Below are 21771 nucleotides of genomic sequence, written 5' to 3' on the forward strand. Positions count from 1 at the left end.
AGCAAGTTATCCCCGAAATGCATCTGGGATAGGAGACTCGAGTTTATAGATTAGCTATAAATTATCTATAGATTATCTTTATTTACTATAAACATCCCAGCATTATAGTCTGAAGATTATTTTTCTTGGAGGGAAAAACTTAGCAAAGTTGATGATGAATAATTTCTGCCTTTTCTTTGTCATCCTGTCAGCATAGTATCACTCACTCCACGCAATGGGTCAGTCCATTCCTTTATGTTTTTCGCTCCCATAAAAGTTTAGCAACATATTTGTTGTCTATGGCATCTTCCCCAAGCCTCATTTGGTTCTGGACTTAGCCAAGCGAACCCTGGAATGATTAATTCCAGTTTGTGCTGCCTCTTCATAATTTGATGGCTCACACATTTTGATCAAGATCTTGTAGAATCCAACTTTGTCAGAGAAATCCCTTTGTGGCCCCACCTACTTCTCTGATTGCCTTGCCTCTCTTGTTTCACTCTTTGATGGTATTAAACTTGACTATCAGTCATGTGTTTGATTATAGCTTCCCATCTGAAGAGTCAAAGTCCGTGGTAATGTATCCATCATTCACCCTTCCCAAACATTTTGAAATCTGCTCACCTAAAATCAGGGATACATTTATGATCATGCATTTAGTTCTTTTTATTATAATTCAAACTTACTCTCAACACAGCCACTTTCTTTCAGTGTTAGCACTTCCATACTACCAACGCGTTCTCAAGAATGAGGTCCAAGCTCAGGGAGGCAGTGTAGTATGGTGGGAGTGGCGAGGTTCTGCCTCTCATGAGCTGTGTGACCTTGGGCGAGTTGGTTAAACTTTCTAAGCCTCAGTGCTGTTTCTGATCTGTAAAATGCAGACAGTGTCTACCTTATGGGGTTATTGTGGCAATTAGATGAGAAATGGTTCTAGCAGAGTGCCCGCTATGATACAGAAGTTCTGTAAAATGCAGTCAGTATCTTCTTTTAAGATGTAAAACTTTCATAGAGTGAACTAAGAAGCTATCAGATGCTTCACTTTTAGCAGAAGGAGGAGGAACTTCTACTACCTGACGATGAAGAGAATGATGACTTGGGTACCATTTATTACCTGGGTACCATGTACTATACGCCACTATTTACCTCTGCCAGCAGCCCTAAACAGCAAGTCCTGTCCTCATTCCCATTTTACAGTGGAGGAAACAAACATCTAAAGAGGTTAAGCAATTTGCTTAAAGGGGCAGAGTCCGGATCCAAACCAACATGCACCTGATTTTGAAATCTGTGCTCTTTGATGTTTGATGACCGCTGCTGATAAATAGTCTAGGCCAGGTTGGCCACGGCTCTCGGCAAGCCTGTCCACGCGATGCCTCTGGAAGGTCTGCATTACATCCACAGTGACACTGCTTCCCTGCCTCTCTCTGTTAGCCTGACCGACTTTTCTCCACGATGTCCTCACCCTCTGCTCTTTGCACATGCACACGACTGGGTGCCTCTGAATTCTCAGTGTGTGGCATCTCCCTAAAATTTCGTAGTTTCTCAGATGGTTACCACTCTGCTGTGTTGAACTGTCCTTTCCTACTTGGTACTTACCTCAGTGACACAGTGACATCTTGGGCCAGTTCCACAAGTTTCTAGTCCCCTCCAGTGATGAACACGGCTTCAGTTTAGTGATCAAGTTGCAGTCATACTGATTTCTAATCTTCAGTCTTTGATTTGATTCAAAGCTCTCTTTTTTCAGCTTGAATCTAAGAGCAGAGTCGGGGTTGCTTTCTCTTTTGTTCTCCTCTTCCTCTTTCTGCACGGATGCCTCCGGGGTTGGGATAGGAAGGAAGAAGAGGAGAGACGCCTGTCATTCTGTCCATCTTTGGGGTTCCTCTTTCCTATCTGTGGGGCATCAGCACAGCGAAGTGCATAGTAATAAGTTGCGATGGTTAATTGCATGTGTCGACGTGGCTAGACTGTGGTTAGCAGTTGTTTGATCAAATGCTGGTCTAGGTGTTGCTGTAAAGGTGTTTTGAAGATGTAACTAACATTTAGCATCAGTTGGCTTTAAGTAGAGCAGATTTCCTTCCACAATGCAGGTGGGTCTCATCCAGTCAGTTGAAGGCCTTAAGAAAAAAGGTTGAGGTGGGAGAGGGAGGGTGTAGCTCAAGTAGTAGAGCACATGGTTAGCGTGCATTGAGGTCCTGGGTTTAATCCCCAGTACATCCTCCAAGCATAAATAAACGAATAAACCTAATTACCTCCCCCTACCAAAAAAACTCAAAACAAAACAAAAATTAAAAGAGAAAGAAGCTTTTTTTTTTTTTTTTTTTGAGGCTTCCCAAAGAAGAAATTCTGCCTTCAGCCTGCCTAGTAGGAATTCTGCCTGAGTTTCTAGCCTCAGGACTGCAACATGAACTCTTACCTGAATCACCAGCCTGGTGGCTTGCCCTGCAGATTTGAACGTGCCAGCCCCGACAATATGATGAACCACTTCCTTACGCTCTCTCTCTGTCTTCATCTATGTTCTGTCCTTGGAGAAAGCGGTCCTATTGGTTCTATTTTTCTGCAGGATCCTGACGAATAGAGTAATGATCCCTCAGAGGGGCCACATAAAATGGGAAGTTTTTAGTATCAGCAGAGGTTCAAGGAGCTTCACTGGGACGTTGCAAGAAAATATTAGAACTTCTATCTGTAGGTGTTGTTTTTAATCCAAAGAAATAAAAATGTTTTCTTCATGAATGTTTAACGTGCATATTGAAAACAGGACCTTCCTTGGATCCTCATATCAGATGGTCATATTTTATATACAAATTCTGAAGGTTCATGGGGCAAAGGGGACATTCCACAAAGCAGAGAACTCACCAGTGGTGCCTTCCCACACTCATTGGCTTTCAGTGTATTCATGCACTTGGCGATTACCTAAAAATACATTTCTGTTTAAATGTGTCTGCGGAAGATATTATCTGATTTTAGCTAAACCAACTCTGATACAATGGACGATAGTACACATAAAGATACGTAACGAGCGTTCCATTTTGAAGAACCAGACAAAATTTGTAAATTGTACTCTTTAGAAATGGAAGTGTATTAACACAGTATGCCGAAGTAATGTACTATATTATGCTTTAAAAAATACAGATATTAACTGTTGAGTGTATGGATAACACATTTTGAGGAGAAATCGTCCATTTTAAAGCAGTGGTGCACAAAAAGGCAGATACTGTGCCATTTTAATTGCTCATGGTGCAAATAAAATACGCCATTCCTTTCAAAACATTTTTTATTGCTTGTTTATGAATTTCACAAAGCTGGTATTTTTCACATGCTTCCTCACCACACGTCCGTGGACTGATGAGGGCGTAAGGTGAGGATGCCGTGGTCAGCTCAGCTCAGCGTGGGGAGAAACCAGAAGCCACGCAGGCAAATCGGAACTTCTCAGCTAAGCCTAATGCACTGCATGAGCCTGCAAAGTCTGGGCCCCCTGAAAGCAGCCCTCTGAGGCGAAGATCAAGCCTCCTCCCCTTTGTGCTCTCCGTGTGCCTGCCCTCTCCCCTGCCCAGACGCCTCTCTCTGCCGCGCGTGCCTCCACGGACCGCTGGAGTACTGAACCACCAGCAAAGGACAATGAGTTAAGTCAGTCTGAGTCGAGGGCTTTTGGCCTCATGAGGGTTATCTCGTCTGAGCTCATCTTACTCATTTGCTTGGTCACAATTCTGCAAATGTCATACAGCAGCAGAGAGAGTGTAGTATCCTGTGTGGCCTGTGTATGGCCTGAAGGCACTGACTGGGCGGATCTAGTTCTTTAAAAAAAAAAAAAAAAAAAAAGAAAGGAAGGAAGGAAAAAGAAACCACCCCAAATCACACAGTACCATGAGGCAGAATATCTGATGACGAAGTCTAAAACTGCCTTGTGTATGTAATTTTGGAAAAGAAAAAAAAAAAAAATTACAAGCCAGCGGCAAGGAAGTGCTTAGTGCGAGATTTCAGCTTTCAACCTTGCAGCTATCACATTTCAATCTGAGCAGTGGGAAGATTCTGCTGATCCTAAACTAACGGATGTCAAGAAGGAACTGGCTTTCTTTCGTTTAGCAGGTGGTTATTGTTTTAAAAACGAAGAGCCTCCAACCTGGCTGGAGTCCAAGGCACGTCACATAATCCTGATCTAGAGATACGCAGTGCGAATCCCCAGCCCCCAAATATTTGATTAGAGCGTATGTAAATCGTCCTGTGTTCCTGGCATGGGCTGAATCAGGAATGACAACGTGGATTGTGACGTTCTTATGCAATCAAAGGTTATTATTACTATTCTTTTTCCCCAAAGGAAGTAAAACCTGTTTGGTCGGGAGGCCTGATGCCTCTTGGTGTGGCAGATACTTTCTGCCGATTCTCAATGAGGAAATAAACAACGGACGTAACAGTTCATGGCATTCTCTAAATATAACTTGGATTTCTTGAAAAGTTAATAGCCTAGCTAACACTGACATATGTAGTCACTCAGATGACTACAGGCGATTTTCTTTATTGACCCCTTTTTCTGAGGGCTATAGTAACTGACCCCGAGCCCAGATCAGAAAATTAAATTCCAGAGCCTCCAATGTGTATCAAAATCATTTAGAAATGGTGTAGTAGCCAAAATATGAAAGAGATTTTCTTGTTGTGTAATTAGTTGACGAGGAATTGCAGCATCTTATCTCCTGTGTGTATAGAGCAACATCAGGAGAAGCAAAAATCGCTATAATCTTAAATGCTTAAATTGGAGAGTTTGCAGAAAACAGCTCAGTGCTCTCACTAATGTCCCTGGTTTGATCCTATGGATCTGGTTACATAGAGTGTGGGCCCTAACCCCAATCCAAATATAGTTAAATAATTCTAGGCAATGCTTTTATCATAGTGATAAAAAGACACAAGACTGAATTCACCAAGAAAATGACGGTGCTGTGATTTAACACAATAAAAAAGTGGAATGATATATATTTAATATAAAGTGCCATCTTCAAGAATTACTGTTTGTCTAGAGAGCAAATCCTGGAGGTGTGGGCATTTCATGTATATTTCATGCATGATTTGAGAAAACAACCAAAAACAGGTTTGCATACCAGAGTCGCCAGGTTCTTTTTTTTTTTTTTAATGCGGGGGAAATCTTTTTGGATTAGTTCCAGAAGGAGTTAAATTATTGAATTAAACGTATTTCTTACTCATAAGACTAAAGAGAGGGAAGACATGGAAACGGAGTGCAGATAGAACCAGTCTTGCCTGGAGGTAGAAGTGCCTCTGCACAGACAATAGAAAACTAATGAGGTAAGAAGTCTGGCATGATTGTGATCTGATTTCCGCAGATTAAACTAATGTCAATGAGGAAAAGAGGAGAGTGAATGAGCCTAAATGGCTTTGAGACACCTGCAAATAATTGTATTTCCAGCGATGGATTGTTGGCGCATTGTCTTACACCGCGTTTTACAGCAGAAGGAATGGAGTGGGAACTTGGGTGATGGCATTCTCTCCTCCCCACCCCCCCACCTCAAACACGCACCCTCCATAAGCCCCCACAGGAGCAGTGTCCCAGGAAGGGGCTGCCCACGGAGCCCTCCTCCTGTTTTATAAATTATGTAATTCAATGGATAAGAAAATAAAATCACTGAAGCTGGAAGCTGCACACCAATCTTTAGAAAAACAAGATTCCTAGTATTAATATCTTACAGTGCATCTGTGCAGCATAGGAGTCGCAATTCTTGGCAGACTTCTAGAGGCGATTTTTGATTCATTCCTTTTAGTCTCTCTTCTTTGGGCCCTTGATCAGATATTTCTGGGTACATATTTCACTCAGAATTCAATTCAGGTGAGTTCCTTTTGTAACCAACTGAAATTTTTGACTCATAGCCCCGTATCTGGGGAAATATTCCCATCCCTATGGGCAACACTTATAAAACAAAGTTATAAACAGTTCTCTAAGGGCTTGGTGAGGATGGAGGGGACGTAAAATCGATATAACTATGCTTAAGACTTGAAATCTTTTACTCCCATCTGAGAATCAATAAAAATGAAATGGTGATCACTGTAAGGTAATGACATTATTTGGACACTGGTAATTAATCACTGATGTGGTAGATATATAGTGAAAACTTTATTTCAAAGTTTAACCATATTCAACAAAGTGTCTAATACTTCATCTGATCAGAAACCAGTTTGACTTGCCATGAAAATATAATTTGATTTTAAAGGAAGAATCATAATCCAAGCAGGGTAACAAACTCATGTTGACTTTTCCATGTTTCTTTTATTTTTTTTAATGTCAGATTTATCTGAGCTGTAATTTGCATATACTGACATCCCCCCTTTTGAGTAATCACTGCCACACCAAAATACACACAATTTTCTTACCCTCAAAAATTTCTTCCTGTCCCTTTGCAGTCAGTCTCCTCCCTTTGACCCCCCAGCTCCTGGCAACTGCTGATCTTTTTTCTGTCCTATAGTTACATAGTTTTCCCTTTTCTAGAATATCATGTGAGTGGAATCATACAGTATACAGCTTTTTGAGTCTAGCTTCTTTCATTTAGTGTAAATGTATTTGAGATTCACTTATGTTGTTGTGTGTATTAGTAGTTCATTTCTTTTTGTTGCTGAATGCTATTCCATGTGGGTGCACTTTTAAAATAGGATTACATCCGGTGGTTAACCCTTCCTCTTGGTTTATAATGGAGTCAATGGCAGAGAGAGACTTATCTGGTGGCAGTGGGACCCTCTTTGCAAAATCACCAATGAAAATCCCCTGGACAGTTTCAACCCTTTCATGGCCTAGAAGAACCCAAACTGAAGTAGCATGATGGTTCTGTATACAGACTGTGCTCTTGTACCATCTGGGGATGATTTTGAAGACAGAAGAGTGACCGGAACTGAAAGGAACTAAAATCCCAGTGGTACCAGGGATTGATTTTTTTTTTTAAATAAATCACTGCAAATAAACAACTCAACGTTTATGATTTTCTGAACAAAAGAAAAATAAAGAATCATCTATAGAAATCAATTAGAGAAAATCTTAAAAGATGATGACACAGTTCATTGACTAATTTAAGATATTACTTTTCAAAATAACAGTGCATGTATTTGTCTGGTACTTTCCAATATTTAGAGCACTTACCACACGAGCTACCTCATTTAATTCTCACAGCAACCCCAGGCAGCCAGCAGGGCAGATGTCGGTACTCGTAATTTACAGATGAAGAAACCGAGCGTCCGAGGACACGGTGGCTTGCTCAAGGTCAAACGGTAAGTGACCGTCAGCACTGGCTCAAAAGCCTGAAACTCCCGACTTCCAACCTAGCGGAAACTGACAGGACCGATTCTGAACAATGAATTTAAGCAGAAGCAAACATTGTCAGAGTTTAGTGTTTAAGGTTGTAGTAGCTAAACTCGCAGGAAAATTCAGCCACGAGTCCCTTGTTAATTCATAAAAGATTGAAATTAAAAAATACAATCTTACCATGTTATTAGGTTAAGCGCTTTCTAAAACAAACAAGCAAACAACGATGTATTGTAAATTAGACCATTTTGGAATTTGTGCAGTTTAAATGGTTGAGTTGTTTTATGTTAGGGAAGTGACTGCACAATATTCATTAGCTAATTTTCTTGATGTTTTGGTTTTTTTTTTTTAAACACATTGGGCCAAATTACACTTTCAGAAATGCCCGCAGAATTTTAATTAAAGTATCAGATCTGATTTCAGTTCTTTATAGAGTGGCTTCCTTTTGATTCAGGGAGGTGTTGAGTATTGTAATACCCCATTTTATAAGGGATGAAAGTCAGTCTTTGGAGGCTGAGTTACACACCTATGGTGAGACAATGAATTGTAGAATTGTTCATCATTGGTGTGCATTTTATGAAAGTGAAGTTTTTGCCCTAATAATTTGGCCCAAAATGTTAAAAGCAAAGACATCCACATTTGTCACACTGAGTGGCTTAATTATCTTATCTTCCCCATTTCCCAACCGCAAACCCCTTACTTGTTCTGTTTTTATTTTGTGGAAATGTCAGAATCATGGAGAGGACAAAGATCTGAGTATATTAAATGGACATGTTAAAATATCCACTAAAAATACAGTAATAAAAACAAAACTTTACTGTTCATGTCTATATGGTAGCACTTTCCACCAAAGCTTTGGCATAAATTGTCACCATCCTCCTGGGAGGTAAGTGGTAATATCTATAAGCCAATGAGTTTATTTAAATTTAGTTTTTCATATGCACGTGATTTTTACTCAAAGGAGCTTGAAGATGAAAGAAACACAGCATAAAGAACAGCCTACCCTGTGTCGTTTTGATGTCTGAGGGTTTCAAGATCTGAATATACATGTATAGCATCTCAGTAGCGGCAGACTGGGGTTAGAAACTCCCCGGGGAACGGAGTCACCTTTAGCATCTTAGAGCTATTATCACGTGTCTTGTGGCTCTCCGGTTAAAATATATACATATTAGCAGAGGCTAGGGAGCGCGGGATGCTTAACACAAACAGCTGTTAATTATAAACCTGCCGTCATTTGTATTTTACTAAAAACGTTGGGGCGGCTCTCCAAGAATTTTTAGGAAGACATTAAACCTCTTTCATCTCTGCATCTGATTTCTACATTTGCTATCTTCTTTCCCCTAAAGAATATCTATGCTCCCTTCCGAGCCCCATCAAGGCTCATAAAACCAATAAAATATCTTTTTGGAGGAAGCCAAAATGTATTTGAAGGAATTAGGGTTGATCTGGGAGATGCAACGCTGGTGTTATAGCAAATTAGTTCTGTTAAATATGAGTAGGACAAGTGCTCTGTATATTGTTCCGTAATAAAAATCTTACGGTCATGGGTAGGCATGGATACAAGCGTGGTGCACGCCCAGAGGAAGCGGCGTGCAGGTATCAAGAGGGGTTTAATCACGGTCATGCTGCAAGAAAATGAAAGACTGGCCGAGGACAATAGATTTTTTTTCTGTAGCAGCTACAGACACCAGTACAGACTAAGATATATTTCTCATATTCAAGCCTGTCTTTTGTTTACACAACAAAGTTATTATGGTAATTACATGGTAATGTGCTGCCCCCGAGGACTTTCTGCGTTGATAGCACCTACTTGAGGATGCAGATTTGGAGCCAATATGTGATTATTACTATTTCAAAATGATATGATCAGAATGACAGTCTTGCCTTCTAGGGGCGTCCTCACTAGGCTCTCTGCTGCTGAGTGTGGGGTGTAACAGCGAACAGGAGGAAATGTCCAGGAGAGTTTGGGGAATTTTGCTTCATGTTGTTTTAAAAGAGTGTGGGGCTGGACAACATTTGGGATTAAAGAGACAAGTGTAGGACTCTGTGTGTGTGTGTATGTGTGTGTTTGCACGCCCGGAGACCGGGAGATCTCCCACTCATGTGTGTGCAGCCTCACTAGGGGGAGCTCTTGGTTGGCTGTTCGGAGCCTTGACCATTGTCTGTAGGAGACAATTTTTCTTTGTTTGAAAATTTACAAATCATCAGTGAAAATGCCACAGATATGGCAGAAGCTTTGGGGCTAAGTCACTGGCTCCCAGTTCTGCCTTCAGGTGGGGATGGTGGGGGTGATGTGTTTGCCCTCCTCTGCCCAGCAATTATTTTTCTGTGTCCCCATCATTTAACAGATTTCAGAACTCCTGCCAATATTTCTTCTCACCCAGAAATAGAGCTTCCCTGCAGCCTCTTCCTTTCTAAAGGCTCTCCACTGAAGCTTGGTGGTAACAATGAAAAAGTATACATTTACAAAAGCCTTTTCTTTTCAATCTGTACTCAGATCAATTAATTAAATGATGATAAAAACAGGATTGCCATGAATGACGTCGTAATGCTGGTTTAAACATTGGGAACTTTGTTATTACAAATGCACCTGATTAAGAGAGCCATTGGGGGAAAATGATCAGCTGAAGAGACAGAAAAAATTATTTGAAAATCTTTGTAATGTGATCACTTTGGGAAGGAAAAGAGAATATGCCAGTGCTAAGGTAATGGTGACACTGGCTGAGACAATTTGGGGACAATTTTATTGTTCTTATTCTCCAAATATTCTCTTCCGACCCCTCACCATGTTTGTTTGTTTGTTTGTTTGTTTTTTTTGTCTTTTTAGATTGGAGGAAAAAAATAAAGCAAAGTGCTTCTTTCCCTACCATGTTCCTTTCCTTTTTTCTCCACTCTAATGACATTTGGCAGGCTCGGCTGTGTAATGCTTGACTGGTTTTATTGTTGTCTGTTCCCAGTGGGGAATAGTTGACACTGCTCTCTGTTTCCAATTGATATCCATTTTCAACAATATTGCTTTCTATTAGATTCCTGCACAGTTTGTGCCAAGCAAACTGAATATTTACTGGGCTGACCGCAAAGCCTTCAAATCAACAAACACCAGAATAAGCTAAATATGCATTTTTAAGATCAAATGTTTTCAAATGCGCCTTTCAAAATTATTATTTTTAAATGCCCTGTGAACCGCAGATTAAAGGATATTATATTGCCACTTCTGTCAGCCCGTTTTTATTTATATATTTTCACACATTAAATAATGGGATTAAGCATTGAAAGAATAGTTGTATACGCTACCTAGACAAGGTTAAAAGCAATTCAATTTTTCCATATTTAGCAATTCTTCCTTTTAAGCGAGAAAGCGTGTTTGCTCACTGCTTTTTAATGTAGGCATAATTAATAGTACCACAGTGAGCAGGGCAACTGAGTCTGACAGACCAGAACACAGAACCATTTCAAGTCTTCCCCGGTGGCTGGGGGCTCCGTGTTAGAACTATGGGGTGGAAGATTGAACTTAACCATGAAGAAAGCCAAATAGCCAATGAAATACATAAATTTTTCCAACATCTTTCTTTAATTTGCTAAGCAAAATTTTTAGCATCTTATTTGTACACCCTACCTACATCAAAGAGTATCTGGCATATAGGAAAGAGAGATGTTTGGGTTTTGGAGATAATCAAAAAAAAAAAGGATTAAAAAACAAACAAACAAATGTTTAGGATCAACACCTCAGAACTATTGCAACACAGTCAAACCTATTTAGTTACTTTGTAAAAGGCTGTATTTTTTTTTTTTTTTTTGGCATTAAAGTTGAAACAAACACAGTAGCTAGAATGTGTTTGCATGAAATTTACTGGTTAGGTTGATGCAACTGCTGGTTAATTCAGGCAAAGAAGCCTGCACAGTGAGGTGGAGTTGACTTTTATATTAAGCGTGGTCTTAAAAAAACGATACAGCCAAAATACACATTTTTAAAGATATCTAGACCACCAAACTCCCACGTTACGGAAGATAAAGCCATTTTACAAGACTCTCACAAGTCACAGGAAAGGGATTATGAGCCAGATTTTCCATTTAAAAACGTTTTCTCGCTCTCCCGTGTCTTCCTTCCGTAAATATCTACCGACTGTCGGCATCAGCTGCCTCATTCCCTTCCGGGCAGAGCCTCTTTCCTTGTTGCCATTTCCTGTGGCCAAACTACCTGCCAGCTCCTCGGGGCCGAGCACTTTCCACGCATATCATTTACCCCTCACGGCAACCCCATGCCCGGAATCCTTTATTTCGTAGTAACCTCTCAAACTATGTGTGTATTGCAGTTGAAACACACCAAAGCCTTTAATGACCATCTGCCATGGGAAGCGTCTTGGAAACTGTGGTCAAGCAGAGATTGTGCAGGCACACTGTGGCCGGGCTCTGATGTGCTGGGTGGTTCTGGGAAAATCCCTTACTCAGCTTCATTCTTCGCCATCTGTGTCTCGGTTTTTCTACATGTAAACCAGGCATCGTTAAAACTGCCCACTGGGCCTTTCACAGGCATGTTGGGAGGCTTAGCGGGCGGGCTGCAAACCTTCCTCAGCTCTTGAAAAGAGGTGCTCCAAGCTGTTCAAGGCAGGCACCTTTCAGGCAAGGCATTGGCTGCATTTACATTGAAACTTCTACTTTTTGAAATTAACTATGGCATTCTTTGGCTAGAACACAGAGCACAATTAGTCAGCACGGTCTCAATCAAAAATACAATTTTCACGGATTCCAGGAAATGCCTAGAGGCTCCTGGCCTGTGTGGAAGTGGCCTAACAGGCGGATGTGATGCTGGGTGCTCTGGATGGTGTTTAACAACCTCGGGGGCCGATCCAATGCCGTCACTCACCAGCTGTGTCTGCCTTGGCAGGAGGCTCTCCCTCCTTGCAAAAATAATGCACTTTCTGACTTCTTCACAGGGTTATAGGCAGAATAAAAGTAGGGAGCGTCTGCCAGTATTTAGGATGATACAAAGCATTATTTGTGGGAAATATGCGTTCTTGGTGATTTTTGAAAATGGGATGAGATAGTCCCAAACCTTCCCCTTTTGATGAACTGCAGTTGCGTGAAAACTTTGCAATACTGATTATTTAAAGAGTGAAAAATGCCATTCTCCCCACTATTCCTTATTCAGCCTTTCTGTCATTAAACTTTGATCGTCCTTCTGGTTGAGTATAGAGGCGGCTACCAGACAGCATTTCCTCTCAGAGCTTTGTTCCTGAAAAGTGCCCTCGGATGGAAGATACATTTCACTCTTGTGGAAAATGTGCATGACTTTTGATCCCAGAGTGTCTTCCATCATGACCCCTGTCCAAGAATCTGCAGATATAATACACAGAGTGCTGGCTGCACAAATGATTTTCTTAGTGTCCCTGGCACCATCTTAAATTCTGCACACCTGTGACAGTATTTTCCGATGGTTATCAGAATTCAATTATGCTTCCCTTGATTCTTTCCCTTTCCAAGTGGGAATGAGTGTTTATCAAAGCAGGGAGCGTACTGATGACAAGAGAGAAGATCAGTTTCATTGAGATCCCCTGCTTTGGCAATTGTTTCCCTTAAATTGGATTGGTAAGGTGAAACTTCCGTTTTCTCTCCATGAGTTGCCAGCCACCCTTGGGAAGTAGACTTGAAGCAGACTTGAGAAGGTTGATGGCACAAGGTGTTGGGATCATCCTGGTGGTGGACACTGTAGGTTCATGGGTGTAAGTTAACTGTGCAGACAGAAGAAAGGTATTAGACAAAGAAACAGAGTGGAAGAAATCACAGTGTGTCCCCCCTAATTCCACTTAGGTCAGATCAGTTTAAAATGAACTCCTCTTTCCTGGAAGGGGGGAAAAGACAAAAAAGTTTTTAAAAAAAAAATTTTTTTAAAGGCAAAGAGGCAATTGCATGCCGTTTCTCTCCCCCTCCTCCTCATATACCATAAGTCTCTATTAGTCCAGTGTAGTTATTAATCCAAGGCATTGGACTTACTTCCGTGTCATGCCTCAGTGGGATATAGAATCCTCACGTGTCCCTTGCACGTATTCAGAACCGGAAATGAACCGCGGCTGGGGGATGCTGTCATGTATTGAGAGCTCTGTAGCCCAGAGAGGAGGGAACATGGGGGTGGAAGCAGCAAGAGATGAGGTGATAGGCGTGCAGATGGCATTCTGGAGGCATGGGCGAGCGGTACTGTGGTTGTGGCAAAGGTTAGCGGGAAGTCAGATTGAGGAAGTTGACACAGGAGGAGGAAGGAGGCTGAAAGCTGGCCGGAACTAGTCACTCACTTGGTTGTCATGCTAACTGACTTAGGGAGTAAACTTAACTGTCAGGAGCTGGGGTCTCCATCTCCAAAAGGAGAATTTTTAAAAAAGGAGGTGATCTTCAAGGAAGTGGGGAGTAACAGGTGGAATTGTATGTGTAAAACATTTTGTCCAGATCTTCAAATAACGTGCAAACATAAAGACCTCTTGGGACTAAATGTGAAGCTGGCACAACCACAGTAATAGGAAAGGCAGCCTGGAAAGGTCTTCCTGGGTGTGCAGTCAGGAAACCCTCCCCTGTCCCCACGTCAGTGTATCTGGGCCGCCCGGCCTACCCCAGCATCTCCTTGGCACAGCTAATCCTGAACTGAGCCTCCATTTAGTAAGGAGAGAGGGACTCTGAGCACTAACTCATGCAAAAAACTGCTTGGGGCAGAGCTTTCAAGATCCAACTTCAGAACTTTAGCCTCAGGAAGTGATCCAGCAGGACTCCCCCCACCCCCGCCCCCTCTGCTGTGGATGAAGTGACTTGAGGAGGAAGAGGCAGACTTTAAAATGTCTTCACAAGGAAGAAAATACTATCAGCCCAGAGACAGACTGTAAAGGCATTGTTCAGTGTCTGGTTGGCCAGATTTCATAAAACGAAGAAAATCAAACCGGAGGCCTGTTTGTGGAGTCGAGGCGTGATGGTATTTTTAGTTTTCTTGACTAAATAAATCCATCAATTGACAAAGAGGAGAGTGTAGTGGATTAGACAGAGAAGGTGTGATTGAAGACTTGAAGGCAGGGTCAGCTCCAGATACATTGATCACAGTCTCATTAGGCCTGGAACAGAAACAAAAATGAATTTGCAATGGGGGGAGGGGGAGGGGCCAACAGAAGGGAGACCAGAGGGAAATATCAGTCCATTTTCCAACAGTGTGATTCATAACACACAGATGAACTCAGACACTGAGATACAATTCATCGGTTACATTCCTGACAGATACTGAGCCAGGGTAAAATGTTTCTATCACCTTATCTCTCTCTCTCCCTGTCTTTCTTGATAAAGTGCCCTGAAATAATTTTTACAGTATAGTAAAGGCATTCTGCTCCTGATTAAGTATTTTTTTCACTTTGTTGTTGCTATTTTTTTTAATTTACATTCTTTTAAATTGAAGTATAGTCAGTTTACAATGTTGTGTCAATTTCTGGTGTACAGCGTAATGTTTCAGTCATATGTGCATGGTAAGTATTTTTAATGTTGTAAGATGGCAAAATATACTCCAAGTGAAGTCAAATAAAGTTAAGGGTGCTGGGAGACACAGACAAAAAAGAACATGAGGCCTTTATTACTATTGGCAAATCAATATTCCTCTGATTTTGATAGTTAAAAACATACATTGGCCACAAAAGAAATGTATAAAAGAGCTGATTGATTATTTCATTAAATTGAAAGTGAAGCTGATCATAAAATTTAATATTAGGAGAAAGTGGAATAGCTGGTGAAAAATTAAAGCAACTGTTATTAAAAATGTAAATTTAGTCTTCAAGACCCTCCATCAGCTGCCTCATTGTCGTTCCCTTGTCAAACTTCATCCTGTGTTATTTTTCATTTGGAAAACATAGTTATATTCTTCAAACTCATCTTCCTTTTCCTGCCCACTGCATCCTTTTTTTTTGGCTCACACTGTGTCCTTTGCCTGCCTTCTCTCTGACTTTTGTTCTGTTGCCACTACATCCTTCACGAGCTGGTGGAAGCTTCCTTAGGTCTCCTTGAGTCATCCATCCTGGGGTTCGGGGAACCCGATCATGAACACTTCTCTTCCCTTGCTGTGTTCTGAACCAGTTAAGAGATGTACAGAAATAGGACAGACGAAGCCTAAAATATGATCTTTGTTCCAATGAGGCTAGAGAACGTGACAAGTGGTTCTCATAATCTGGGATCTAGAGGACACACCCACCCCACTGCAGGCAGAGCCAGCCCACCGCAGAGATCTGCCCCATCAAACTTAGCGCAAGCTTACAGTGCGCTCTCGGCCGGCGGGCTCACTCCCAAGAGCGGGAGGAAGGGGAGGGACAGGGCTGTACGGAGATACTTCCTTATCCCAAGTTCATCATGGCAAGTGTGACCAGGTGGGGAGAGAGGCTGGGAGGGTTTCACTGGAGGAGCTTCCCCTACATGGAAAGAAGCATCGAGAGTGGGGAAAAGTGTTATTCCCCAGGAGCAACCCTATTTAGAAAAATTTCTTCATGGGCTTGTTCTGTCTGTGATGTCATTTTTTTTTTATCTTTTGATTCTCCTGGGGCTCAGTCAGGGGGGCAGAGCCATTATAAGTATTAGGAGATGAGGAATCGATTACAGACGTCAGGCATTCCAGTCGGGGGAGCCACTGAGGTCTCTAAGGGAGAGGTGGACGGGGAGAGACTCACTAACCGCTCACCCTGCAGCACTGGGGTGGGCGGAGTCTGGGAAGGAAAGCGGAGGAGCCGACCACGTCCAGTGCCAAAGCGAGGATGTGAAGGGACAGAACACGGAGACCTTCTGGGAAGCTGTTACCTCTGAGCAGCTACTGCGGTTCCGTGGCCAAGCCTCTGGTGGTGGACCTGGGGCTGCTGTGGCCAGCCGGGCCACCGGTCAGGGAGAACGTGACCTGAGGCAGAGGAGAGTGGGACCAAGCAGGGACACCCCAGCACCTCTGATCAGTCTGTCACCTCCTCCACCTGTGAACAGCCTTGTTACTGCTTCTCTCTCAGCTCCTCCTCTGGCCAGTTCTAGCCTGGAATCATCGCGAGGGGAGAGAATTCCAGGAAAAGCAGTTCTCCGCTTAAAGAAGTTGGTGATGGAGCAATCCAGCACAGTCAACACCTTGACCACGTGACCCACATGCTCCTCTTTTTAACCACGTTTAACTTCTGAGTAAAGACAAGAGAGAAATCTTGTTTTGGCTTAACCCATAAAAAATGCTGTAACCCATGTCCTTGAAAAGCATTTATGGTCCTTTATGTCAATGTACTCATCTTCGGGGGACGTTCATAGCTCTTTCCTCGGAATCATATTCCCCCTTTGAGAGCCTGTAACTTACATATTGATATGTAATGTTAATCATCACGAATACATCTCATGTTAGATAGTATGGGAATCAAAGAAAAAGAATGAAAAAATATAGATAGTCATATCAAAGTAAGAAAGGAATACTACTCTTCTTTTCCGCTGGTCACAGGACACAGCTGGTGTTTGTAACTTCCTTCTTCCGGTAACCATGTCATATTCCCTTTGCCCCAAGAAAGTACCTGAACTCACCATGGTTTTTGCCTGGTGATGGAAGGGGACCTAAACCTTCACTCCTGAAGCATTGGTGCTATTAGCAGGCCCTTCTATCCTGAGTTATTGTAGGACTCTGTTTACTTTTATCATAGAGCATGGCACATTGTGTAGTAGAGTGATACAATGTGAAAAATACTTGATCTTTGTCCCCAGTTCCTGGCACAGATCTCCTAAAACCCTTGAGATTTCGTGAGTGATAACGGTGATTGGAGCATCTTTTGCTCTGAAGAGGGGAACTCTTGGCGAGAAGAAGCTTCGGCGTGGGGGTTGGTGACCAGAGGAGCCATGTGATTGGAAGGTTGGAATGTTCGGTCCCACCCCCAGCCTCTGGGGAAAGGAGAGGGTCCAGAGACTGAGTTAATCACCAATGGCCAACAATTTAATCAATCATGTCCATGTAATGAAACCTCCATTAAAAAACCCCTGAACAGTGGGGTTTGGAGAGATTCTGAGTTGGCAAACACATATGTGTGTTGGGAGTGTGGCGCACCTGAACCCTGAATTGTGGGGATGGGAAGCAAAAATTTCACTAGTTGATGGTTAGAGGTACTCTGAAAGGAATCACTTCTGTTTTCGTCCCTTGATTCTCAAGCTCCTGAATCCTATGTCTGGGAGAACAGTACAATTTCATAGTCATTAATGTGGAACATTTGCTGCATCCTGGACAGTATCCCACCATGCCTGCAGAGGACTGGCACTCAGCTGGCACTGAGCCTTCAAAGGCCCTTCTGCTATTCTATCAAGCCACTTGCTCCAGAGAGATGAGGCTATGGTCAGTCCAGGGAATTCCATGAGCATAAGCCCATGGCCCAATTTTTGCTGAAAAATGAGTTTTGCTGAAAAATAAGTTACCTGATGAAGAACAACACTACGATGGTGAATAAGGCAGTCTGTAAGACCGTGGATGGGGTTTTGGTATAAGTAATGTGGGAAGGAATGGCAAATCCACATCCAGAGTAAGTTCTGCCTTTCACGGAAGACCACATGGAAGGGGTCCAATGCAATCCACCTGCCATTAGATGGCTGGCGGCTCCCCCAGGAGATGGCGCTGTATCAGGGGCTCGGTGTTCATCTCTGCTGCTGACAGGCTGTGTATTCGGCCCAATGAGCATGCTATTGGGCCCAGCACAAATTGTTGACCCACCGAACTATGAGAAATAAATGTTTTAAGCTGCTAATTTTTGAGGCGGTTTGTTGTGCAGCAAAAGCTAACTTAAATAGAAATTGGTACCAAGAAGTGGAGTGCTGCCATCACCAAAACCTAAAACACATGGGGATGGTTTGAGATCAAAACAATTGGCAAAACCTATTGCACGTGGTTATTCAGAAGTTAGAAACTACACTAATAAAGTTATGGTTCCAGTTAAGGAAATTTTCAGGCAGAATATTGGTAAGATATAAAAAGAAACAAATGAACTAAAGAAAGAATTATTTGGTTGGCAAGAGGAAAGTAGAGGAAACAGAGAGCACCCAGGACTTTCTAGACTAGAAAATAAAATTGGTTTTCATTCCCAGACTCCAGTTTACAAAATATCATTGCAAAATCTAATCAAAGAAATGGCTCTAGGACCCTTATGAGGACTTCAGAATGATGTATGATGGTTCCTACATGATTCTCTCAACTGGACAAGATAATTTCTAAAGATCTCAAGGTCATTAACCCATAGCATCCTGAACTGCTTCCCAAAGAAAAAAGGAGACAGCATTAAAAAAAATCATGTGTTTATCCTTTGTCCAATTAAGTGACTGTAATGTGATACATAAGAAATTCATAAAGTTTTAAAGGGAGTTGTATAAGCTTATAAAAGGGACTGATACAGTGCAAAGTGAAAAGATGACTTTGGGACCTCAGATTTCTTAGAGCTGGAAGCAGAATGAGTGAAGCTATTTATCTAGTCATATTACAATATATCTTATGGTGATACAACTAGATTTTTGAATTGCTGTGGACCAATGACTCCTGTGTGTTTCCCATTTTTCCTTTTTTTTTTTTTTGAATGAAAATTTTTATTATAATTCTCTTTTTTGCCATCTCACCATTGCATGTTGGGTGTACGTGGGGAGGGAGCAAATAAACTTGTCTGTTTAGTCTACAGATTTCTGGATTAAGAAGAGCCACATGCAAGAAAGCTGTACCCGAGGGATGTCATCCAGTGCTGGACCAGATGCAGCTCCTGGGATAACTGGGCTCTGGGTCCAATGTTCGGCTGTCTTGGAAGAAGGTGAATTCATTTGACATGTGGGAGGAATACACGTAAGTATAGCCAGTGGGTGACTGTGGTAGACTAAACATGGTTACAGATTCCTTACAGCTTGTCCCATAAAGGGATGCATTTGGTTTCTCTAGCCTTTGAATTGTGGCTGTCTGGCTCATGACTTGATTTGATCAACAAAACATGGCAGTGGGATGACGTCCAAGCTGTGAATCTAAGCCTCAAACACCTTGCAGCCTCCGCACGTGGTCTCTTGGAACTTGTCCACTCTGTGAACAAGCCCACCCTCTTTTTCCTGTAGAGAGAAAGGTCCAGTTGGCCCAGACTTGCCAGCTGTCCCAGCTGAGGCCCTGGCTATAGGAGTGAGCTTGTCCAGACACTGTGCAGAGCAGTGATAGGCTGTCTCAACCCCATGCACCAATCTACAGAACCTCGAGCAAATAAATGATTATTTTAAGCCAGGGAGTTTTGGAGTGGTTTGTTACCTAGCAAAATCCAGTTGGAACACACCTCCATTTGCAGCTTCATGTATGTCTTTTGTCTTTCTATTGCGATGGTAAAAACCTCCAAGGCAGTGACTGTGTTTTGTGATTTTTGTGACTTCTAGAACACCAAGAAGCACAGGGCTGGGTACAGACTGAGGCTGTATGAATGATTTTTATGTGCCTGAAGCTCTTATTCCTTTGGCTGGAGATAACTGAGCTTGAAAGTGAAATATCAGAAGAAAAAGTTAAGGCTAAATTAGGCACATCAGATGGTCTACTGCTCCCCTCGCCCCGATTTCCCCAACAAGGGAAAGAGGTTTGGTCTGTAACTGCCACTCTTCCAGATCAGAGGGAACCAGATTTTCCAACAATTTTACTATTAGACTGTCAGTGGGCAGTAAAGAAGGAGCTATTATGTAAAGAAGTAACCATTTTAAAAATAAATAAATAGATAAAGAAAGGTTTTGGGAAGCTGGGAGCATTGGCCCCAGCTCTGAGCCCTTCAGCCAGCACGCACATCCATCACTGGGCTTAATGACCAAGGCAGGTGAGTCGAAGGCAGGCCACCGAGGGTTCGAGCCATTGCCTGCAAGCACCTTGCTCCCGCTCTGATCTGAGCCTGCCCTGCGGCTATTTCCTCCCGGAGCCTGGTCCTCTTTGCAACCTGCTCTTCCCTTTGAAATTGGCATTGGCATTAACTTTTCCCGGCTTGGACCCTTACAGCTTGTCTAGGTGTGGGCTGAGATTCACGCTAGGTCTTTGCACTCGGTGTTGCTTCAGGTGGATGATACCCTGACCTGACTTCATCTCCTCGTGGACTGATGCACTGCTCTGGATGTCCTTCTGTGAAGACGGATGGACTGCCGCCAGTCTTCAAAGACAAAGTGTTGGGTAGCGGTAATGATGTGAAGTGGAAATGAGCTAGAACGGGGAGCGAGGAGGAAGGCCTTGCGCACACTGCGGACTCTGACAGGGCAATGCCTCACCTACTGAGGACTCTCCTCATGGGAAAATTCCAGAAGCTAGAAGAGCATGTCACCAGAAAAGAGCTCTTTCTTGTAAGTACACTTTCAAACTCTCCTGCCCAAGGGCTGTTCCAGCTCTGAGCGAAGGGATGGCCCCTGCAGGTCTGTCTTGTTTATTCTGTGAGGAGACCCTCAAGAGACACTGCAGAAATAAGAGAGGTGGGTAGGGACCTCCAGGGAATGACTTTACATCCATTGCTGTATTTCCACTCTGTTGGGTCTTGTAGAGAGTTGGGTAGGGTCAAGGCTAGCTAACCAGGCAAAGGGAAAAAAGTAAAATATTCTGCTTACATTTACAAACTAGGGATGTAGTCATTCCCTCCTGAAATTATTAAGAAACATACTGAGCATCTTTTCTCTTGCTGGAGTTTAGAGCGATGGCTTCCAGGTGGTACACACCTTAGAGCAGCTGGTGTCTGCAGAGCTGTCTCAAGGCACCTGTCCGCTCAGAGCCCCCAACAGGCAGCTCTGACACATTCTGCTTTGGATGCAGGTGACGTGTAACAGGACCCCATCAAAGGATCGCGCTGGCCTGGGGAATCCAGCACAAGGCTTAGATACAAGTTCACGTCCTCCTCATTTTTTCAAGCCTAATAACTTTAAAGACCATGCTATGCCTTTTCACTTTGTAATCAAACCAGAATGTGACTTGTTCCCTCTGTCCTTATCTGCAGAGTCTCTAAAGTGAATCTCTAAAGTGATCGTTACTAAAAACGTCGGTGGGCACAGTCGGCAAGTGACGGTACTGCCTTTCTGTGTGGGAGGCCTCACTGATACCTCAACATTCACCCGAAGCGTGAAGGGTGTGCATCCCTCGGTCCCCAGGCCTCCCCTTCTGTGTCTGCTTGATTGCCGCAGGTGTGCAAGAGCCTGTTCTGTGGGAAGCCGTGTGTCTCTGCACAGGAGCTTGGGCTTGGAGGTGCATTTATCAAATGCATGCCGGCTCCTGCAAAACTCCCTGAGAACATTGTAAAACACCTGCATACGAACGGTTTTTATCGTTGGAATTATTTTACTGCACAATCAAAACCCTACAGTTGTATCGTAGAAGCAGGCTACATGACTCCAAGTGCAGACATTGGCTGTGAACTTCACTGCTGACACTTTATTTCTTGTAATTAAACTTTTACTTTTATTTCACCTATTTTATCCCATAAACAGGGAAAGAAAATAAAACATATGGAGGGAACCGTGGGATGTTGTGGTTTGCTCCATGT

At 42.7% G+C, this 21771-nt stretch overlaps 1 long non-coding RNA gene across 1 annotated transcript in view; it reads left to right on the forward strand.

Moving 5' to 3' along the window:
* Positions 1-21530, forward strand: part of LOC135318697 (uncharacterized) — a 38196-nt gene extending 16666 nt beyond the window's left edge. The window contains exons 3-5 of the long non-coding RNA XR_010376974.1: positions 18921-19085; positions 20310-20587; positions 21229-21530. This is a non-coding gene — a long non-coding RNA (uncharacterized LOC135318697). The remainder of the gene's footprint in view (positions 1-18920; positions 19086-20309; positions 20588-21228) is intronic.
* The last annotated feature ends 241 nt before the right edge of the window (positions 21531-21771 follow it).

This window comes from Camelus dromedarius, chromosome 20 (genome assembly GCF_036321535.1).
Source record: "Camelus dromedarius isolate mCamDro1 chromosome 20, mCamDro1.pat, whole genome shotgun sequence".
NCBI lineage: Eukaryota > Metazoa > Chordata > Mammalia > Artiodactyla > Camelidae > Camelus > Camelus dromedarius.